The sequence below is a fragment of the Lemur catta genome, chromosome 25, assembly GCF_020740605.2.
Source record: "Lemur catta isolate mLemCat1 chromosome 25, mLemCat1.pri, whole genome shotgun sequence".
NCBI classification, from domain to species: Eukaryota; Metazoa; Chordata; class Mammalia; order Primates; family Lemuridae; genus Lemur; species Lemur catta.
The window spans coordinates 12,056,836-12,078,218 of NC_059152.1; the positions used below are offsets into that span (position 1 = coordinate 12,056,836).

Consider the following 21,383-nt stretch of genomic DNA (forward strand, 5'->3'; position numbering starts at 1 on the left):
GGGGTAAGGACTACCATGACAGAGCCACACGTCCGTCCCTGTGCTCAAGGGCTGGACCTGTCACCAGAATGCAGGGAAGAATGCAGGCAAAGACAAGAGACACGGTGACTTCAGTGAAGTATAAAGTGCTATATAAATGTGACTTACTGTGAATATGAGTTTAGCTCCTTTGAAACTCAATTCCCTTATCTTAAATATAGGGGAATATTTCCTACCTATATTACAACACTGGGGAATTTAAGTGAGATAATGGATGTGAAGGTACTTTGTGGATCATGTAGTGTGTACAAACCTAAGAGATTATTATTGATGAGACTGTATTTTCTTCCCCCTTGGGGTGGAAACTAAGCAAAAAGCAAGAGTCGTCAGACCCCGAGTTTGCAGGTGGAAATGAGAGCCTCTTCGCTGGATGGCGACTTTCCAGGCCTTGCAGTCACTAGACGGCTTTAATGTCCCCTTGACTTTGTAAGAGCTGTGCTATTGGTCTCTTCCGCTGCCCTTGGCAGTAGGCTGGATGCCCCTCTCTCCCTTGGAGGCGTTTCTGGCTAAAGAATAACAGTGTTCTTCCGCCATCGGGACACTCTCCTCCTGCATGGGACACAGAAAGCACACATCCTAACACTCTGCCTCCCTGTCCTTCTGGCCTCCGTATGCAAATCGCCCCCACCCTCAAGTTAGTATTACACGTCTTGTATTCAGACATGCGGTTGCCAAAATTGGTTCAGGCGCATGTTTTAAGTTACGCTCCAGTACTACGGTGTGAGCTGTTCATCCCGTTGGGTTCAGCGTCCTCCAGATCTCCTAGGTAACATAGAGAAACCCTCTCCTGGGGTGCGGGTAGCTCCCACTGTCATCAACATGCTAGTTTTTCACTTACTTATCTCTCAAATGGGGCCCCTTCCTCCAAATCCCAAGGGTTGGACAGTGTAGTCCCCATAAATGTCTTTTGAAATCTTGCACCAAGTAGAAACAGTAGTAGAGAGGAACATCCTCGACTGAGAAAAATACACTGAGAAAACCAGGCCCCAAAATATAAAACAATGAAATGGATTTCTTAACTCATGAGTTACTGGTGCCACGAACTAGAAAGACATGAGGAACTTTGTATTCTCATATCTTTCTTACTCCAAAAGAAATGCCAAAGCTTGGTGTGAAACAAAATGATGAGACCTCTGAGAAGGCCCTGAGGTAATCCGCCTGATGTCCCGTGGCTGTGTGTCCAATGGCCGATCTGATCACTAACTGGATTGTACAGACACAAGCTCCATGGAGAGTCTTGTCACCTTTACTGTTGTTTAGACTGTGCAATCTGGAATCACCAGCGCTTATTTTCATGCATGGTTGGGGACAACTGCAGGGCTGGATTTTTTGTCTATTGTCCTCAGGTCAGAGCTACACTTTCTGTACTTCCCTGGAAGTGCAGGGCACAGCAGTGAGCTGTGGGGTTGGAAACACCCTGGGGGCATCATGGAGGCTTGCTACACCTGCCCATTTTGAAGAGGTATTTCATCCAAGGTAAAAATATGAGTACTTTCAGTGTGTTTTAGAAAAGGCCTGGCTCTCTCTTCTGTCAAGGGCCCGTGGTTGGGATATTCATTTTGCTCCTTACCTTTAGAGACTCTTGAATTAAATTCAGTACGAACAAATAGTGTATTTAAAGATCATTCAGAATGGGCAGGGTACATGCACATGAGTGCGTGCACACACGCACACAAACACACACACACACACACACACACACACACACACACAAGCAAACATATTCATGCAGCCGGAGCGATTTTCCAAGCTGCCTTTCCAAAAGAAACCAGGCTTTAAAAGGTCGCATCCGGACTCGGCATCAATCAAAATGCCACAGAGCAGCTGCAGCAATTCAGCCCAGCACAATACCTGCCAAGGGAGTCCTGTCTTCTGTGCGGAGGCCTAATGGGAATTTCTGCCTGAATGGGAGCCCAGGGCAGAGGGCAGCAGGAGGGTCACCAGGCCCACGAAGGGAGCAGGCTAGGGAATACCAGCAGCAGCTCCATCTGCAGGGAGCCAGCAGAGCCTGAAAAATGAGAAAGGCAGGAGAGAAGAGTGGGGATTTGTGCAGCCAGCAGGCCCTAGTGAGTTGCTTGGTTTTTTTGTTTGTTTTTTTTTCAAGAATGAATCGCATCCTTTGTGTCCATATTCAAGGTGCCCTTAGGCAGGCTGGCGAGGATGTTTGGTGCTCCAGTGTAAAATGTCCACCAATATTACCGTCCTGAATTGTCTTTTTCCTAGGTCTGGGAGTTAAATCACCATTTAGAAGGCCTTAAGGCCAGAGAAGTAAAGGAAATAATATGATGCTTCTAGCGATTTCATTTATGCAGCACTGCCCTTTGAGGATGAGGGAGGCTGTGAGCAGAGCAGCGTCCTTAGAAATTCTTCCAAAAGGGAATGCATGTATCTGCTGTTATTTTATTTTATTTATTTTAACTTTATGTACGTGTGTATGTATGTATTTATTTGAGACAGAGTCTTGCTCTGTTGCCCCGGCTAGAGTGCAGTGGTGTCATCATAGCTCACTGAAGCCTCAAACTCCTGGGCTCAAGCAATCCTCCTGCCTCAGCCTCCCGAGTAGCTGGGACTACAGGCATGCACCATCACACCCAGCTAATTTTTAAAAATTATTTTATAGAGCCAGAGTCTCATTATGTTGCCCAGGCTGGTCTTGAACTCCTGGCCTCAGTGATCCTCCCACCTGGCCTCCCAAAGTGTGGGATTCTGGGCATGAGCCACATGGCCTGGCCTTCTGCTTTTATTTTAAAGGTGCCCAGATAACTGGGCATTTAATTTCCAACCCTTTGGAAACACTCAGCTGTTAATCCACACATTGTCATCTAAATTAGTCTCTTTTTTTTAAAAAAGAAACATGCTCAATAAATAAAATGATTTCCCTCAGACATTTACTTTCCTTTATTTTGGCAGCTACACTTGGAACTGTCAAACAGCAGATAGCGCTGTCTCTGTCTCTAAATCATACTTGGATTTCACAAACGGTGCAGTAGTGATGCCTGTCGCTAACTAACAGGGACCGAGCAACCCTGGCTGCATCTGCTCAGGTGATCTTCAGAACTGCGAATCAAGCACGACTAGTCCCATTTTACAGATGGGGAAAACAAGGCAGTTAATTAATGGGGCAAAACAAGGCACAGTTGTGATAAATAACTTACCAGTCCACAGCGCCGGCACACCGGGAAGCCGGGATTTGACCCGGGCTCAGCCTCCTCGCGTCTCCGGCCTCCCTTTCTGCCTGCGGCCTCCGCGAAGTGTGCAAGGTCCCTTGGCCGCCTCTGGCTCCATTCTTACACGACTCCCTCTTAACTAAAATCCCTTCACGATCCCAAATAGGGAGGGGGAGCTGTGTGACTCGCAGGCCCAGCTCCCCAGCAATCCCGGAGCAGAGTGGTCGTCGTCGTTCTTGGACTGTGGGTACCGTGGCCGGGCGGAGCTGGCTGGGGGGGACCCCGGACACAGCCGCCTTGTTTAGCACCTGACGGCCGGCAGGGGGCGCCGACGGGCACCGGCCCCGCGCACCCCGGGAGCAAACTGCAGCCGAGGCTGCGGCAGGGAAGCAGGGATTTCCTCCCTCCCTCCGATTACCCGCAACCAGGCCCCCAGCCCGGGCCCACGCGGGGCTCTGCGGAAACCCGTGGGCAGCACAGAGGCCACGTGCAGGGGCCTCTCTCGCAGGCGACTAGGACAGTTGCTCAGGGCGTGCACTAACAGATTCTGGCTCCGTCTCCTCCTGGCTGTGAAATTTCTGCACATTATCCAGGTATTTCCCAGCCCAGCCTCCCGCGTCTGCACGGCCTCCCTGGCGGCGCTGTCCTGAGGAATGACAGGGATGAAACAATGGCATGGTGGGCGCAGTGCCTGGGAGTCAGTAAGCGCTCTAACGAGTATTATTCTCTAAAACAGGTATTAAACGGCCCTAGACAGCAAAAGAAGCGGATAATACCACAGCCTCACTGTATCTGCGTGCAGCACTGAGCAGCCCGTGGCTTAGAAAACAGTTCTTGTCACCCTCACCACTTCCTAAGCTCCACGTCACTGTCACGGTGACCAGTGACCAACCTCAGGGAGTTTGTCCACCTGGAAATGGTCTGAGAACAGACCCTTCTATCCTTCTAAAGCCAGGGGAGTCACTGTGCAAGATGTAAACAATATACAGGTGAATTGTAGTCTCCCCGTAATTGTAGCTGTGGTCCCTTGGAAAAATCTTCCCCTATTGTAGTAAGTGTTTCAAATGAAGATGATACAGTTTCCTGGAACTGATCTTCACACAATAATAGAGGGCATTTTAAGAGCTCGGGTTCTGGAAACTGACTGTCTGGACCTGAAACCTAGTCTACCTACCTATTTACGCACCTGTGTGACCTTGGGTAAGTTACTTAACCTCTCTGTTCCTCAGTTTGTAATTTTGTAAATGGAAAGTAATAAAAGTAAAAGTAAGTATCTCATAGTTCTAAAGGTTAGATGAGACAATGTGCATAAACACCAACACAGTGCCTGGTACGTAACAATGTCTTATATCATTCAACAGTTGTTGAGGATCCACTATTAATATAGTCTAGGCATTGAAAGAGATCAATATCTCAAAAAATAATTATAATACTATGTAATAAGTGCTGCTTCTCACCTGGTATTGAAATGAGACAATAAAGATGGATTATATACAAAACACTACAGGGTCACATAGAAGGAAGCAAATAAATCGCAAGTAAATGTGTCTGGGGCAGTTGGGGAACATGTCACAGAAGCTGAAGTTTGAGCTTTGTCTTAAAGACAAGTGGGAATTCCTTGGCAAAGAAGGTGGTTATCTTAGACAAATATTATCAGAGCAGAAATTGATTTGAACAGGCTCAAATAAAAGAGCAAACTGAAACGGGAAGCAGGAAGGACGGGTAGGCACACCTGCTTGGGGATTGAAGCGGGGGCCTGGGAAGCTGGGAGACGGTATCTCTGCCTCTTCGCTCCTGGGTCTCCATCTCTTGACAGGGTAGCAGTCAAAGTTCCTCACCTCCCATTCGTCTTCAACCTGCTGTGGGCTCATTTCTGCTCCACCTCCCCGTGTGGCATTGAAACTGTTCTCGCTAGTCTCCTTGGTGTTTTCCAAGGAACGCTTCTCAGCTGGTGCAATGTAGGAACGGGGGTGGGAGGCATGTTCCCAGCTTGTCTGAAAGCAATGCCAGAGAATTCTTGCAGATGTAAGGAATTGGCTTATCAATGTAGCAAATTACATTTATCAATTTTCTCATTTTAAAACAATCTTGTATTCCTGGAAAAATAAATATATATACATATTTTTAACTCATTGCTGGGTTTTATTGGCTAATATTTATTTTTGCAACTAATTTCATGAGTAAGAACCATGTGTAATAAGTCTTTTCCTGTACGATCTTTGTCTAACTTCAGTATCAGAGTCTTACCAGTTTCATAAAATGATTTGTGGAATGTTCCATCCTTTTCTGCATAAGTTTGAAATGATCTGTTCTTTAAATGTCTGGTAGATTTTACCTATAAAACATCTGGGTCTATAACTGATTTTTAACTATAGATTTTGTTTCTTTACTGATTACAGAATGACTAAGATTTTCAATTATTTTTTGAGTCACTTTTGATAAACTATTTTTTTGGTGTCTGTCCATTTCAGTCTAAGTTTTCAAATGTATTGGCATGAAATTATTCATATTATATTTTAAATCTCTGCTGCATTTACGGTCATAGCCCCTTTTCATTACTAATGTTATTTATGTGTGCTTTCTTCCTTATCTCCTTGATTAATCTTGCCAGAGTTTGGTCTATTTCAATAATATTTTAAAGAAGAAATATTCAGCTTTATTGATCCTGTCTATTGTATAATTGTTACATATTTTGTAAATTTCTACCACCTTTACTATTTTCTTTCTTTTTCAGTTTTACTGTACTATTATTTTTGTAACTTCTTTATTTGGATGTTCAGCTCATTAAACTTGAACTTTTCTTCTTTCCTTGGGTAAGCATTTAAGACTGTAAATTTCCTTCAAAGTCTGGTTTTTGCCATCCCACAGTTTTTATATGTGTTATACTTCTTATTATTCAGTTCAAAGTTTTAAAATTTCAATTCTAATAGCTTTATTGACCTTTGAGTCGTGTAGAAGTGTGTTTTTTATATCTTTTACGTACTGAAGATTTTCTTGGTATCTTTTTTGTCACGTGTTTAATTGTACTGTTGCCAGATGTGATCTGTGTGATTCTGGTCATTTGAAATTTGTTGAAGTTTGCTCTATGGCCGAGCCTATGGCTAGTTTTTAAAATATTATATGTGCTTAAAAATAACATATATTATCTAATTATTGGGGATAATGTTCTTTATATATTTGTCAATCAGGTATATTAATGTGCTTTGCAAATCATCTATTTCTATTGATATAAAGGTTTTTTTGTCTGCTTGTTTTATCAATTACTAAGAGAGATAATAGTATAATTTCTACTTTTTATGGTAAAATTGAAATTTTCTCCTCATTCCTCTATCAATTATTAACATGTTGTAATGCTCTTTTATTAGTTTCATATAAGCATAGAATTGTTATATAATCCTGATGAGTTCACTCTTTCATCATTATGTAGTATCCCATTATATGTCTAGTAACATCTATTTTGTTTTCATGTCTTTAAGTCAGTTTGGCTAGAATTTTCCTGGTATATACTTTTCTGTCTTTTTATTTTCAGGTTTTTCTTCAAAATCTTTTTTTTTTTTTTTGAGACACAGTCTCACTTCGTTGCCTGGGCTAGAGTGAGTGCCGTGGCGTCAGCCTAGCTCACAGCAACCTCAAACTCCTGGGCTTAAGCAATCCTACTGCCTCAGCCTCCCGAGTAGCTGGGACTACAGGCATGCGCCACCATGCCCGGCTTATTTTTTCTATAGATATTTTTAGTTGTCCAGGTAGTTTATTTCTATTTTTTTTTTAGTAGAGACAGGGTCTCGCTCAGGCTGGTCTCGAACTCCTGACCTCGAGCAATCCACCCGCCTCGGCCTCCCAGAGTGCTAGGATTACAGGCGTGAGCCACCGCGCCCGGCCTTTTTCTTCAAAATCTTAAATGAGTTTCTTGAAAACAGCACACAGTAAATAGTTCGATTTTTAAAATTTAATCAAACTTTGCCTTTTAATTTTACAATTTAATCCATTTACAATTTTTGTGATTGTTGATATATTTGAATTTATTTGTGCATTCTATTTTTCCTTATTTTTTATTATTTTTTGTCCTTTCTTGTCTCCTTTTATATTGATTGGTCTTTTCTTCCTTTTCTTTTCCTTATTGTCTACAAGACAGTATCTGAAAATATTTAAATTAACTTACACTAGGACAAAAGGATTTTTTTACACAAGACACAAAAAATACAAATTATAAAGGAAAGATTGATGCATTCAACTACATTAAAAATAAGAACTTCTGTTCATCAGGAGGCATCATAAAGAGAGTGAAAAGACAATTCATAAGCTGGTAGAAGAAGAAATTTGCAACACATATAATTGACAAAAGGTTAGTGATTAGAATGTATGAAGAACTCCTGTACATCAATATGAAAAAGACTACCCAAAAGAAAAATGAACAAAAGCTATCAATAGGTGCTTCACAATGAAGGAGATCCAAGTGGTCAATAAACGTGAAAAGATGCTTAACCTCAATAAGTATGAAAATATAAATTAAAACCACAGTGAGACACTTTGTCACAGCCACAAAATTTTTTAAAATTATATTTTATCAAGTGTTGGCAGATATTGAGGGCAAAATATCCTCTTGGGTTTTTCTGCAACTAATATGTATTGATTTTTATAACCAGAAAATTGTTAACTTTTCTTTAAAGCCAGTGAAACCTTGCAAGCATGCAAATTGTCCTTAGTAGATCATTCCACAGGGCATCGAGTCCAAAGATAAGTTGCAACTAAAATCTGATTGTTTCTTTGGTAAGATCCTGGAATAAGTGATCCAGACCTGCATTTTGTTTACGGGAAAGTGGGCATCCAGTTTTGAGAAACTACCCAGCAGACCAGTGAGCCTGAGTTATTCATCCAGCAAAAGTGCTGTGAGGCCCTGATGCTAACACCCCGGAGACGAGACCCTGCCTGAATGGAGTGCACACTCCAGTGGGCTTTCGATGCAGAGAGATTGAGTTTTTAAAATGGGATCGGGTATATCTGTTTCATCTAGAGACGGTCCTATGAAAGGAGGACATTAAAATGAATGAAAGGTTTAAGATTTTGGTCTACCAGTAAGAAAAGATTTTGAACAGTTTGACAACCAAAAACAAAGATGTTTTCTCATTGCCATCTTCTCTTTAGATAACTGATCCATTGAGTTGTGGGGAGAGAAATTATTGGATCTGAGCCACAGAGACATACACAGGTTATAGATTTTGAGGGAGCTGTCCCGGGTTGTAGAGTTTGGGGAAGTCGATGTCCCAGACATCAGTGTGGAACTTGTGCCTCCTCACACAGACGTCGGTCATCCGAAGTCAACGCTCCCCATTTCCCATTATCCTCCTGCTTGCTGTGATGCATACGAAAGAATTCGCCCACCCTGCTGTGGGGAGAGTTAATGTGAATGGTTCCAGTGACTCTTCCTATGGTCACGTGCTGTTCATTTCCTACATGTGTAAGTGGTGGAATCCCAGATTCAGTCCTACAGGACAGACACGTGGTCCTTACTGCTTCGTTTTCTTGTGGCATCTCCCTCAGCAAAGATCCACGCCGCTCTCCCACCCGTCTCATGGCCCAGCCTCTGTGGGGGCCTGGGTCCCAGCCACAGATTCTGACCTGGCGGCCTGGGGGGAGGCCTGGGCATTGGCGGGGAGGTGGCTAAGGCTCCCTGGAGGCTCTGGTGTGCAGGCAAAGCTGAGAGCAGCCGCCTTTGTCTTTCAGGTAAGTTACGGTCACACACACAGATGTGACTTCAGGGGTTTACAGAAGGGTGCAAGAGACAGCCATGCACTGTCCCCTGCAACTCTCACATCCCCCCCAGACCCTGCATCGCCTCCTGCTCTGAAGTGCTGAACTCCGCCGTCTCCCCCGTATCAGCGTGCTGGGGCTGCCATAGCAAAGCACTGCAGACCCGGCGGCTTAAACAACAGAAATTCACCATCCGCCGTGCTGGAGACTCGAAGTCCAAGATCAAGGTGCCAGCAGTGTTGGTGCCTCTTAAGGCCCCTCCCCTTGGCTTGCAATGGCCGTCTTCTCCCCGTGTCCCCACGTGGTCGTCCCTCCGTGTGCCTGTGGCCAATCTCCTCTTCTTGTGAAGACACCAGTCATGCTGGGTTAGGGCCCATCCTCTTAATCTCATTTTTTCTTAATTCCCTCCTCAAAGACGCCATCCGGAAATGCAGTCACACGCTGAGGGAACGGGGGTTAGGACTTCAACATTTGGATTCAGGGACAGTCACAGTCCAGTCCCCAACACTGTGCTATAACACGTCGTATCACTTGTTCACATCTTGGCTCCCTCACTGGGCCAGACTGACGTCCTCAAGGGCAGAAGCACTTTTGTGTTTCCTGTCCCCATTGCCCAGCAGAGCGGCTGGTCCAGGAGCGCTGTGCGGGGCTGTGCCTGAGGTGCGGGTCACTGGCAGTGCCCGCTGGAGCCCCTGGGTGGTCCCCAGCCTGGGCAGTGTGGTGAGAGATAGAACGAGACACTTTCTCTTCTCTAACTTTAGTAGCTTCGTTGTACCGCTTTGCCCTTGGGTTTGATAGAGGCTTTAGAGACAGACCTTAGAAAAGCCAAACATCCTGAGGGCTTCTGAGTTTTTAAAAGCTTATTTATTAACAAGGATTTGTCCAAAATAGTCTTTTTTAAAGGGACAGCCATTTTCTCTTCTTCAAAATGTTTATTGGGGCCTAATGAATCACAGAAATGCTCTCTGATTTCATCACCCCCAAAGGATGACATGTGGACATCTGACGGGAATAAGATTGTCTGTCATTGACTGGGGGTGGGATAAAGTCCCGAGCGGCTTGTGACCACTCAGCCGCATTCCTACCCCTTGGGAAATCCTAAACCATTCCAAGCTCTCAGGGGGCTGGAAGGCCCTGCGGTGGGACACAGAGTTCCCAGATTATATCCCATTGCTGACTCTTGCTTGGCTTCTCATCTCAGATCATTGAGAGTTAAAACAATAGAATCCCCAATTCCTCGTGACGAGGAGTTAGGGGGTTCCAGGGTGGGGGACTGGTTGCAAACAGAACTCTAATCTGGGTTCCTAACTGTGAGTCTAGGATCATTTCCAGAACCTTCTATTTCCCCCACCACCCAGTTCCCAGTCATTGCTTTAAAACCTTTCTGGGACAAGGTGGAATTTGGGTAAGTAAAAATTCAAGTATCCAACAAATAGAAAAATAGCTAAAATATTCCCAGTCTGTTGAGGGTTAGTCCTCTGGGTAGGCCAACCTGAGCCATGTGAGCAAGCGGAGTATCCTTTGGACGATGACAAACTGCTAGGCAGCGCTGAGCCGCGTTATTTAATGGGAAAGTAGCGAACATCTGTGGCCTTGCCTCCGTCTGATACCATCTTTGTCCTTAAATCTTTTTTATTAGCAGCTGCAGTTAATCTACCTAGTGTGGACATAAAGTGCACCTAAGTGTTTGGCCCACATCCAGGTTCAGAAAAGCTTTTAAGGAAGACAACATCCGACCTCACCTGGAAAAACACAGTGGAACCCCCTTCGCCGCAAGGCGGATGAACTTGAACGACCCTGAGCAGCACTTTTTCTGGTATCTCAGGCCTGCATCGAGACAATCATGTGTGGAAAACACAACATTGTGATTCCCCGAGTCATCCCTCAAATGTTCCACCAGCAGCTCCCTGGGTGCCCCCTGGAGAGCGGCAGGTATGGGAGCTGCTTTCCCAACCTTGGGGTCTGGTGCAGAAGTGGAAGTGGACCCCACCCCACCCCGTACAGTCTGCGCAGGCGCTAGACTGACCTCAGCCACATCTGCCCAGCACAGCCCAAAATAACCAGGAGCCAAAGCATTTGCTTGTGAGAGATGTTATTCTCCTGCTGAAATATGACTTAGGGTCTTGCCGGTGTCTGTTCAGGCTGCTATAACAGAATCCCGTAGACCGGGTGGCTTATAAACAACTGAAACTTACTGCTTACGGGTCTGTAGGCTGGGGGGGTCCACAATCAAGGTGCCACAGAGTCGGTGTCTGGTGAGGGCCTGTTCCTCACAGATGTCACCTTCTCACTGTGCCCTCACGTGGCGGAAGGGATGAGGGAGCTCCCTGAGGTCTCTTTCATAAGGGCACTAATCCTATTCAAGGGGCCCCACCCTCATGACCTAGTCACCTCCCAAAGGCCCCATCTCCTAATGCCATCCCTGGGGGTTAGAATTCAACATGTGAATTTTAGGGGATATAAACATTCAAACCAGAGCAGACGTGGACTGTAGTTTCCCTGGACTGCTCTGGTGGGACTGTTTATGTCCCCAGATGTGTTCAGAACACATTATTTCTGTGGGATGTGTCTCCGTTTGTCTGCGATAGAGCGAGGTTTCTCGATATGTTCTCCCATGGGTCACGAGGTTTGGTAATCACTACCATCAGGGTTTCTAAACAAACCTGGAGGGACCAGCAGGAGTGCCCGGGTGAGTCTACAAATCAGGGGGCACCTGGAGTGGAATCACAGGGCAATTCCTCGTGTTCTCGGAGGGATCCAGAAACACCGTCCTTCTGTTTCCTGCCCAGCAATTGAACTTCTGTACCCAAGTTCAACGACTCTCGTAAGTCCTGAGAAAGGAGTAAGAGTGACAACAAAGGGACCCTGCTGAGTCTCTGTCATCATGTCACTAAAAGGATCATAATTTTATTAAAATTGTTATTTCATTAACATGAGGCAGATTCTGCTGAGAGCCCTACACGCGTGGAGACCCCGTCTCTTGCTGGTCCTGGGCAGGACGTGACACGGGCACAGTCCCTCCCGTCACAGGCCCACGGTGTTTGCACTTTAAACGCACCTGGTCGTCATTCTTGCTACAGCTGCCTCAGTCTCAACAGGGTTCTGGATCCTTCTTACCCTCTGTGGGGTGTTGGGACACCTTTGGGGGCGCCAGAGGCTCACTTCTGCCTTTCATGGTGACATTCTCGGCTGCGGGCAGCGACTTGATGTATTTCCTTTCTCCACCATGTCTTTGTTGCCCTCTCACCAGCTGCTTTGCACTTCCAGCCTGTTTCTCTTTCTCTGTCCTGCGACAGGCAGGACTCACGAGTGCTGTCGCGTGGCACAGGCGCGGGCGTGGGGTCAGCAGGTTCTGCGTAGCAGAGTAGGAAGGGCAGAAGTAACCAGCGGTGCCCCCAGGCAAGGCCTGGAAGAGCCGAGAGGGACCGACTTGCCTGTCCGGGGTGCCATTGTCCTAATGCATCAGGGAAGGGCACGTTGGGCGTGTCAGTTCAGCACACGGGGCCAGCCGTCTTACTGTGTCTTGAGGGAGTGGGAGGTGTGAACACCTGTTGGCTGCTCCTGATGGCGGATATGTGACCATTCTTCCCTAGTCATTGTAATTTCTAAAATGTTTGTAATAGGCACTTGTCACTTGTGACACCTGGCTTCTCTCCCCTTGGCGGCATGTGCAGGATTGCTGTGTCCTGGTGGCCTCCATCTGGCACACGTCAGAGAGACGGATACCTTGGTGAGATAGAGCCAGGTGGCCCTCTGTCCCCGTGGAGGCTGAGAGCCCCTGCAGGGGGCCTGGCACGGCCTGCCTCTCACCCCTGAAGCCTCAGACCCCCGAGAAGGGCTACGTGCCGGTGGAGACAGCCCAAGTTCCTCTCTCCAGCAGCAGAGCCACGATGGCCTGGCCCGCCCGCGAACACCTGCTTCCTCAGCCTCCCTGGGGTCCCGTGGGACCCACCATGGTATAATAAGAAATATATCTGGTCTTTGCTCAGAGTGCCTGGCACAGAGCTCCTAAAGCCCTTGGAAGTTCCTGAGCAATAGGAGTGTCTTTCGTCATTCATAAGGAGTCCCCCCTTTTTAATTGATTCATAATAATTGTAACCTATCCATTCATAAGGAGTCCCCCCTTTTTAATTGATTCACAATAATTGTAACCTATCTATGGGGTCCGTGTGATATTGTGAGACAGGCAGACAGTGTGTCATGATCAAAGCAGGTAATTAGCACATCCATCACCCCAAACATTTATCATCCCTTTGTGTTGGGAACACTCCAAGTCTTCTCCACTAGCTATTTTGACATATATAATAAATTATTGTTAATTTTAGTCACCCTAAAGTGCTATCAAAGACTGGAATTTATTCCTTCTAACTGTGTTTTTGTACCCATTAACCAACCTACCTTTCCCAGCCTCTGGTAACCATCATTCCATTCTCTGCCCTGATGAGATCATCTTTCTTTTTAGCTCACACGTATGAGTGAGGACATGTGATATTTGTCTCTCTGTGTCTGGCTTATTTCACTTAAACATGATGACCTCCATGCCAGCCATGTTGCTGCAAATGACAGAGTTTCATTCTTTTTCACTGCTGAGTAATATTCCATTGAGTGTATGAGCCGCATTTTCTTTATCCTTTCATCCACTGATGGACGCTCAGGTTGCTTCCCTATCTCGGCTATTGTGGACGGTGCTACAACACAGACAGGAGTGCAGATGCCTCTTTGATGCACTGAATTCCTTTCTTTCGGATGCACACCCAGCAGTGGGGTTGCCGGATCACATGGTAGTTCTATTTGTAGTTTTCCACTGTGGCTGTACTAATTTACGATAAGGAGCCCCCTTTGATGATACCTGACTTTATGATAATGAAGGGGCTTAGGGTGGGGCCCCTCGCTAGCCTCGGAGTGGACTGGTCACCAGGAAGATCAAGTGACTAGAAGGCTGGAACTGTAGCTCCATTCACTGACCTCCAGGAAGGGGGGGGTGGGTAGAGATGAACCACTATTCAAAAACTCTCAAACGAGACTCGCTGAGCTGCTGTGTTGGTGAACACCTCAAAGTGCTGGGAGGGGGGCACCCCTGCAGAGGGCATGGGGGCTCTGCACGCACATGCACACGCACACGCACACACACACTTTGCCCTGTCCACCTCTTCCATTTGGCTGTTCCTGCGTTGTAGCCTTCAAAATAAACAGGTAATAATAAGAGCCTTTCTGAGTTATATGAGGTGTTCTAGGAAATGACTGAATCCGAGTAGGGGGCCATGGGAGCCCCCGAGGTGTAGCTGGTGCATCAGAAATACAGGAGGGCTGGGACTGCAGCTGGCCTTGTCTGAGACGGGCTCTAGCCCTGCGGCACTGAGCCCTTAGGCTGTGAAGTCCCAGGCGATTGGGAGTTGAGTCAAATTGCAGGACACCCAGCTAGTGCCCAGAGGGTCAGAAAATCATTGTTGGTGTTGGAAAACACCCCAGACCTACACACTTCCAGCAAATCCTTTCTTTGCTTATTTGTCGGAGTCGATTTCTACAGCTTTCAACTGAAGAACCTTAAATAATGGGCCTTTATTGAAATAAATCTTACCCAGAAGCCCCATAAACACAGAAATTAGATGAAACCGTGGCTGCTTCGCTGAAGCAGCAGAAAGGGTGTGAGCCCGAGTTTGGCTCGCGTCAGCTCGGTGCTTCCTCTGCTCGGCACCCTTGAGGGGCTCTTTGGAACCACTGGGGCTGCAAACACAGTTTAAAAACCACTGAAGTAGAAATCGCACTTTCATAATGAGGATGGAGGGTCCCAGGGAGTCACTGTGCCTCCTCCTCTCAGGACTTCGATCTGCAGGGAGCAGACACAAGGGTGCAAGTGAGGGTTATGGCATCAGCTTTGCCAGGGGCTTTGCAAAGCGAAGGGCTTTCTGGGGCCTTCAAATCTTGTCATGATCCTACCAGCCCACCCCAGTAATGAAGGATCACAGCGGTCAACCCCCAAGCCCTGAACTTCCCCTGGTCTGGTTCAACAGTAAGCCAGACGAAAGACACACCCGAAGACGGTGTTCTCGCTTCGTGTAACCTCCGTGGTCAGGGTGCTGCCATCAAGGGTCCCAGCTTCTGCGTCACGTAGAGGAATCATATTTGGCTCCAGCTCCCTCCTGAACTACCCGAGTAAGTCCTTACTGGACATTCTGGCATTCTCCCTTGCAAGCCCTCCTGCCACTGCTCCCCAGCTCTAGCCGTATGTTGAGTGTACACATAGCTGTACACGCCAGCTGTGCACATGTGACAGGGACTTGCAAAGCCCTGGGCTCTACAGTGATAAGGAAGGTGTGGGAGTCTCCCTAGGCCCCGCCCTGAGGGTGGCTGTGCCCTTTGACCCAGCTCTTTGGGGTCAGGCCCAGAATCCTGTGGAGATTGGGAGGGTGGGTGTAAAGGGTTAACTTACCTCTACGCAATATCGTGGCTTTCACTTTGGAATGCGATGTCTACACTCTCACTGCTGGCTGAGGCTGGGTAAGGATTCAAACCCAGGTGGGTCTGATTGCAAACAGCTGCTTTTCAAGCCTGTCCCTACACCCACCCCTCTCCAGAGTGCAGCCCAGCTTCTCCTGAAAGAAACAGCTCCCCTGGCAGAACTGACAACAACCACCCTCCCCTCCCAGCTGTTTCCTTTGTTCTTAGGTACAATGGTTGACCAACACCCTTTCCTCCCAGGTTCCCTCCCCATCTCTTGGGGGATTCTCTGTTCCCGACCAGCTTCACCTGGCACGCCTATTCCTCCAGGAGCTCGGGGGGGGCCATGGCTGGGGGCTTCTTCTCCACATCTGGCCCTTTGCTGGTTATGGGACAGACTGTCAGAGGAACAGAAACTCCCCAATAGTCCCTGAGGGAGGTTCAGGGGAGACCAGGAAAGGCCGACATAACTGGGCCCCCAGCAGAACAGTTTGGCCTCAGAAATCAGTCAAGGGTGGTCCTAGCACAGATGGGAACACGGCTCTGCCCCAGTGTCGGCTGGTGCAGGGTGTGGAGAGGGGATGGGCCGAGCAGGAGAACTGGGGTGCGTGGCAGACATTCTCGGCAGCCTCCGACTCCCCTGCTACCGAACAGTCTGTGGATGAGTGATTGCTGTGACTTTGGGTGGGCCAAGAGTGATGTGCCAGGAGTCCTCCATGTCACAGTTCAGCTCTGCTGCAGGGGACCCCTCACCTCTGCACAGAGTCTATGGGCAAGGTTGGGGTTAACAGGTAACACGGCAGATGCCCAGCAAAGCAGTGGGTCTTGTATCTCTGGATAAGGATGTTAAAGATCGTCCCTTTTCCAAAAGAAATGAGACAAGGGAGGGAGGCAGGAAGGAAGAAGAAAGGAAGGAATGAAGGAAGGAAGGAAGGGGGGGAAAAAAAAGGAAAAAAAGAAAGCAGTCCAAAATTAGAGACCACGTAGAGGAGAAAACATGTTGCAAGCCAGAGAAGCACATTGTATGGGTCTTTTTCAAAATCAACTCACCAGATTTTCCTGTAGGAAACAAATTCAAAGGGAAGAGAGAGCGAGCAAATTAAATTTCCTTCCTGCTTACTGCTGAAAGAGCCTCAATCTCACCACGCAGAGAATGAGCAGGCTTGTCTTCCTGCAAACACTGATTGGAGAAATTGCATTTTTTTCAAACAGGCCTGTGGGCAGGGCCGGTGGTGGGCACCCTGGACGCCTACCCGCCGTCCCGCCTCCCCCTTCCCCTCACCTGCCCCGGATGTCTGCCTTTCCCCATCACCAGCAATTGCTTATTAATGACACGCTGAGACTGAGGTGCCAGGTCGCCCAGTTTTGTGCAAAGAAAATGCGGGTGGAAGGCAAGGCACACAGCAAACACATACGGAGTTTCGGATTACCGTTTCCTGCCCTGGCTTGAAAGCGGCTTTGTCTTTCTCCCGGACTGAGGCATTGCGTTTATTGTAATCGCCAAGGATTTACGGGGCAGCCCTTTCTAAGGTGGCCTCGCTTTTGTGGCCCACAGCATGGAAACGCTGCGGGCAGTCCCCCACCAGGGCCGGCCACGGGTTGGTTCACAGTCCCGCAAACCTGGAACGCTGGGTACTCAGCACGCTAGTCTGCTCAGGCTGCCACGACAGAGTACCCTGACCCGGTGGCTCAAACAACAGACATTTACCTTGTCGTCTCACGGAGGCTGGAACGACCCAGAGGGAGGTGTCGGCAGGGTTGCTTTCTCCTGGGGCCCCTCTCCCTGGCTTGCGATGGCCGTCTTCTGCCTGTGTCCTCACCTGGTCTTCCCTCTGTCACTGTGTCCAAACTTCCTCTTGTAAGACATCAGTCGTAGTTGATTAGGGCCTACCCGAACGACCTCATCTTAACTTCATCACCTCTTTAAAGACCCTATCTCCAAATAAGGTCACACGTGGAGGTGCTGGGGGGTTAGGACTTCAACATATGAATTTGGGGAGGATAGAGTTCAGCATATACATTTGAGAAAAAAAATCTTACTATTTTGACTTTAGCCCTTTCTGGTATAAAGAACAGCCTAGAATGCTAAAAAAAAAAAAAAAACAAAAAACAAAAAAACCTTTTTGACTACCTCTGCATACGCCAGTTGAGGATTCTTTGGCCTATGCAGTGGGAACTGGCTACCCTAAGTACTAGATTATGGGAAACTGTCTATTGCAAATCAGGTGCATTTTCTCATCTGATGCTTATTTAATGGCCTCATGGGACTTCCTATATTAATGCACAGAGGCGGTGGATAAAGGATAGATGATCTCCTGAGCACTTAAGAGTTCTGCTAACAGAAATGGAGGAAGAAGATCATTTAATGAGTTTCTGGGCTCAGAAGTTGCCACTTTTGGGTCTGAATTGAATGTCTTTCTTTAAGCAGCACGTTCTCCCATGTCAGGGCTGTTTGTTCTTTTTCTTTCTTTCTTTCTTCTTGATAAGACTGTTTCATTTAGGTTTATTAGACCTCTCACACAAAGGCTTTAAGTTAGGGTCTTATAAGGCAGTGTTATGATTGTTCATTATGATATAAAAATTTCTTGTTTGACCCACTTTGTGAAGTAAGAAATCCCTAAGCTTAGTGAGGAAAAGACAACCGATTCACCCCTGCACGTGCTAGTGGAGGATCCGTTCCTTGGTCCATTGTCCAGGAAATCAATAACCCAAAACAGCTCTGCCTCAGTGACCAGCCCACGTCCCCTGGTGAATTGGTACCGGCCTTCTCTTGTCACCCCACACGTCCCACCTGGCTTCACCTCCCACAGCCGAGCTGCTGTCTCCTGCATCTGGCTCTCAAGATGCTCTCTCTCTTCTGAGCTTAGATCCTAGAGATTCCTGAATATAACATTTTCTACTTAATTTTCTCACAGGTAACTATAGCTCAACACGACCCAGATATTTAACAGAGACCATTATCTTGCTCCACAGTTTGCTCCTCCTCTGCCCATATCGTGTGTGTTTGGTCAAATAGCACTATCCTCCATCACCCCTCCCATTCAAGTGACCAATTTCTACAGATGCTACTTCCTTGGGGCCTCCTAAATACACACTAGTCTCTCTGCCCTCGACTCCGGCCTCAACAGTTCTCCCTTGGAGTACTGAGAAACGGACCAGTGGGAGGAAAATAGCAGGGTGTCTTAGCCCATTTTCTGTTGTTCATAACAGAATACCTGACTGGGTAATTTATAAAGAAAATGAATCTATTTCTTACAGTTCTAGAGGCTGAGAAGTCCAAGGTTGAGCAGATGCACCTGGTGAGAGATTTTTTGCGGCTGGGGACTCTCTACTGAGTCCTAAGGCAACACAAGGATCACGTGATGAGGGCTGAGTGTGCTCTCTCAGGTCTTCCTTCCTCTCTTAGAAAGCCCCTAGTTGCCTCCCATGGTCATCCATTAGTCCATTCACCCCTTAATGATCCAGTCACCTCTCTATACTGCCGCACTGGGAATTAAATCTGGACACGAGTTTTGGAGAGGACATTCAAACCATAGCACAGGGTTAAGAGCTTTGGAAGGTCTGAATTCAAATTCCAGTTCTGCCACTCAGTAACTGTATGCCTTTAGTCAAGGCATTTAATCTTCATAAACTTTCATTTCCTCATCTATAAAATAGAAAAAACAATGTCTACTTCATGGAGCTATTAAGAAATTGAGACAATCCTTTGCGGTGGCTCAAGATGGCGGTGCCCAATGGCGCCATGAGCGATTGGGAACACAGCAGCAGCAGCAGCGATGCGGAGGAGCCGGCCTGGGGCTTGGGGCAGCGCCCGTGGGGGCCGGAGAAGCCCAGAACCAGTGCTGCAAATAACCAGTTGCCAACCTCCCACCCGAGCCTCTGGCACAAGGTGGATGAGCACGAACAGGATGGCAGGGAGCTTCAGAGCGCCCCCGAATTCCGAGCCCATGTGGCCAAGAAACTGGGAGCCCTGCTGGACAGCGTCATTACCATCTGAGAAGTAGTGAAGGAGCCAAGAAAAGCTGAGGTACAGAAAGTCACCTCGGAGGATGATGGTTTCCGCCTTTTCTTCACATCCATCCCCGGAGGCCCTGGGAAGGAAGCTTCTCCCAAACCCCACGGAAAGCGCCAGCCCTCCAGTCCCAGCAGCGAGGACAGCGACGAGGAGTGGCGGTGGTGCCGGGGGGCAGCCGTGTGGGCATCCGACATCCTGCAGGAGTCCGCCCTGCACGGCCCTGTCGGGGCGGAGAAGGAGGCGGGCAAGAAAAGGAAGTCGAAAACGAAAGCCAAGAAGGTGGCCGGTGTCAACCCTGCTGTAGCCACCTCCACCAGCACCGCCAGCGGGGCCCCAGGCCAGAGGCAGGAAAAGGAGCCAGGCGAGCTCAATGGAGACCACGTGTCACTTGGGACCAAAAAGAAGAAAAGGAAGAAAAAGGCGAGGAAGGCCGGTGAGCCTTCTCCACTCCCACCAGCAAAGAGTGCTGCGGGCGCAGGGCCCAGCTGGCTCCATGGACGCGTCTCCAAGCCCTGCCTCTCTCTCCAAGTTCAAGGGCTTGGCTGACAAGTCCAGATTCTGCCCTTGAGATCCCAGTCATGATGGGGGCTTGGTCCAGAGTCGGGGCAAAGATGTGGCTGTAGGGTGAGAAGCCTAAGCAAGGCCTGCCTCTCTGTGCTCCCACAAGGGCTGGGGCAGAGTCGTTGTACCAGAACATTCCATGGGAATGTTCAGGAAGAAGGAGCCTTCCGGTTATTCAAGACTAGTGGCCAAGTGGCAGAGCTCCCATCTCCCCAGAACTGTCTGAGCTGGGCCAGCGAAGGGACACCTCCTCCACCCACCTCCTCAGCCGGGAGTGAGAAGCCATCTGTAGAAAATGGGGGAACGGGTCCCCACGATGCCACGGCCCAGAGAAACTTTTGTTTCCTCCCCTCAACCCACATAGACTTGACAGAATTACCTGAAAAAGAAGAGCGATATTCCTCCCCTACCCCCTGGTTTTCCAGAATTTTCTTTCTCCACATTTGTGAATTTACTGGGCACAACGCTATCTCTGAGGCACCCAGATTATCAAAAATAAATTGTCAAGGGACCCACAACAAAACTTAGAGTGATCTGAGTGCTGCCTCCCTGTCAGTGCCAAACCGTAATGAACATTTTAAATAAACATCCTCCTCCTGCCTGTGCCCCCGGGCCATGTTCCTTCACCCCAGCTTGGTGACATCAGGAAGTGTGACACACCACTTTCAGACCTGGTTTCATGAAAAGGGTCTTCTGCAAGGAGGAGGAGAAGCTCAAGGTCACGGTGAAATTCTGGCTTCACCCTTCATCGTTAGACTTTCAGCAGAGCGGGAACAGCAGAGACACAGGGTGTGTGGGTGCGTGGGCTGGAGCCCGGCTGCCGTCCCCAGGCCCCAGGCCTGCCCCTCAGCCTCCCTCTGCCTGCTCAGGCCCCATTGGGGTGCTTTGTGGACAATTAAGAAGTCTCCAGTACATTTCTTATTGACTTTACTAAAAGTTAAATAAATGTACAGGTTTGCCCTCAAAAAAAAAAAAAAAACAGAAAGAAATTGAAATAAGATAACATATGTAAAGTACTTAGTACAGTGCCAGAACATAGTATGCACAGATGTCATCATCTAGTTGCTTTGATTATATTTCAGCAACCCTCAAATTCCTTGGCATGGCACACAGGGCCAGCCCCATTCCCTCTCTGTTCCCATCCCTTGACCCTATTGCCCCAGCCTTCCTCATGTCCACCATTCTGATTCTGAGTCCCCACAGTGAGCCATCCTCCCCCCCTTGCTGAACCTCTACGTGAGCAAGATGCTCCCACTACCTGACTGCGTGCTTCCTCCTCCCCACTTTCTGCTTCTTCAAGACCCAGCTAAGGAGTCACTCTTCCAAGAAACCTTTTCTGGTCCCTACAGATTGGGTCTCCTACCTCTTCTCCTCATTCTAGTACCTTCCTTCTATCATAGCACTGATGGCATTGG

General features: G+C 47.9%; 1 pseudogene; it reads left to right on the top strand.

Annotated features, from left to right (window-relative positions):
- The first annotated feature begins 19,113 nt into the window (after window positions 1-19,113).
- Window positions 19,114-19,953, top strand: LOC123627476 (annotated as a pseudogene).
- The last annotated feature ends 1,430 nt before the right edge of the window (window positions 19,954-21,383 follow it).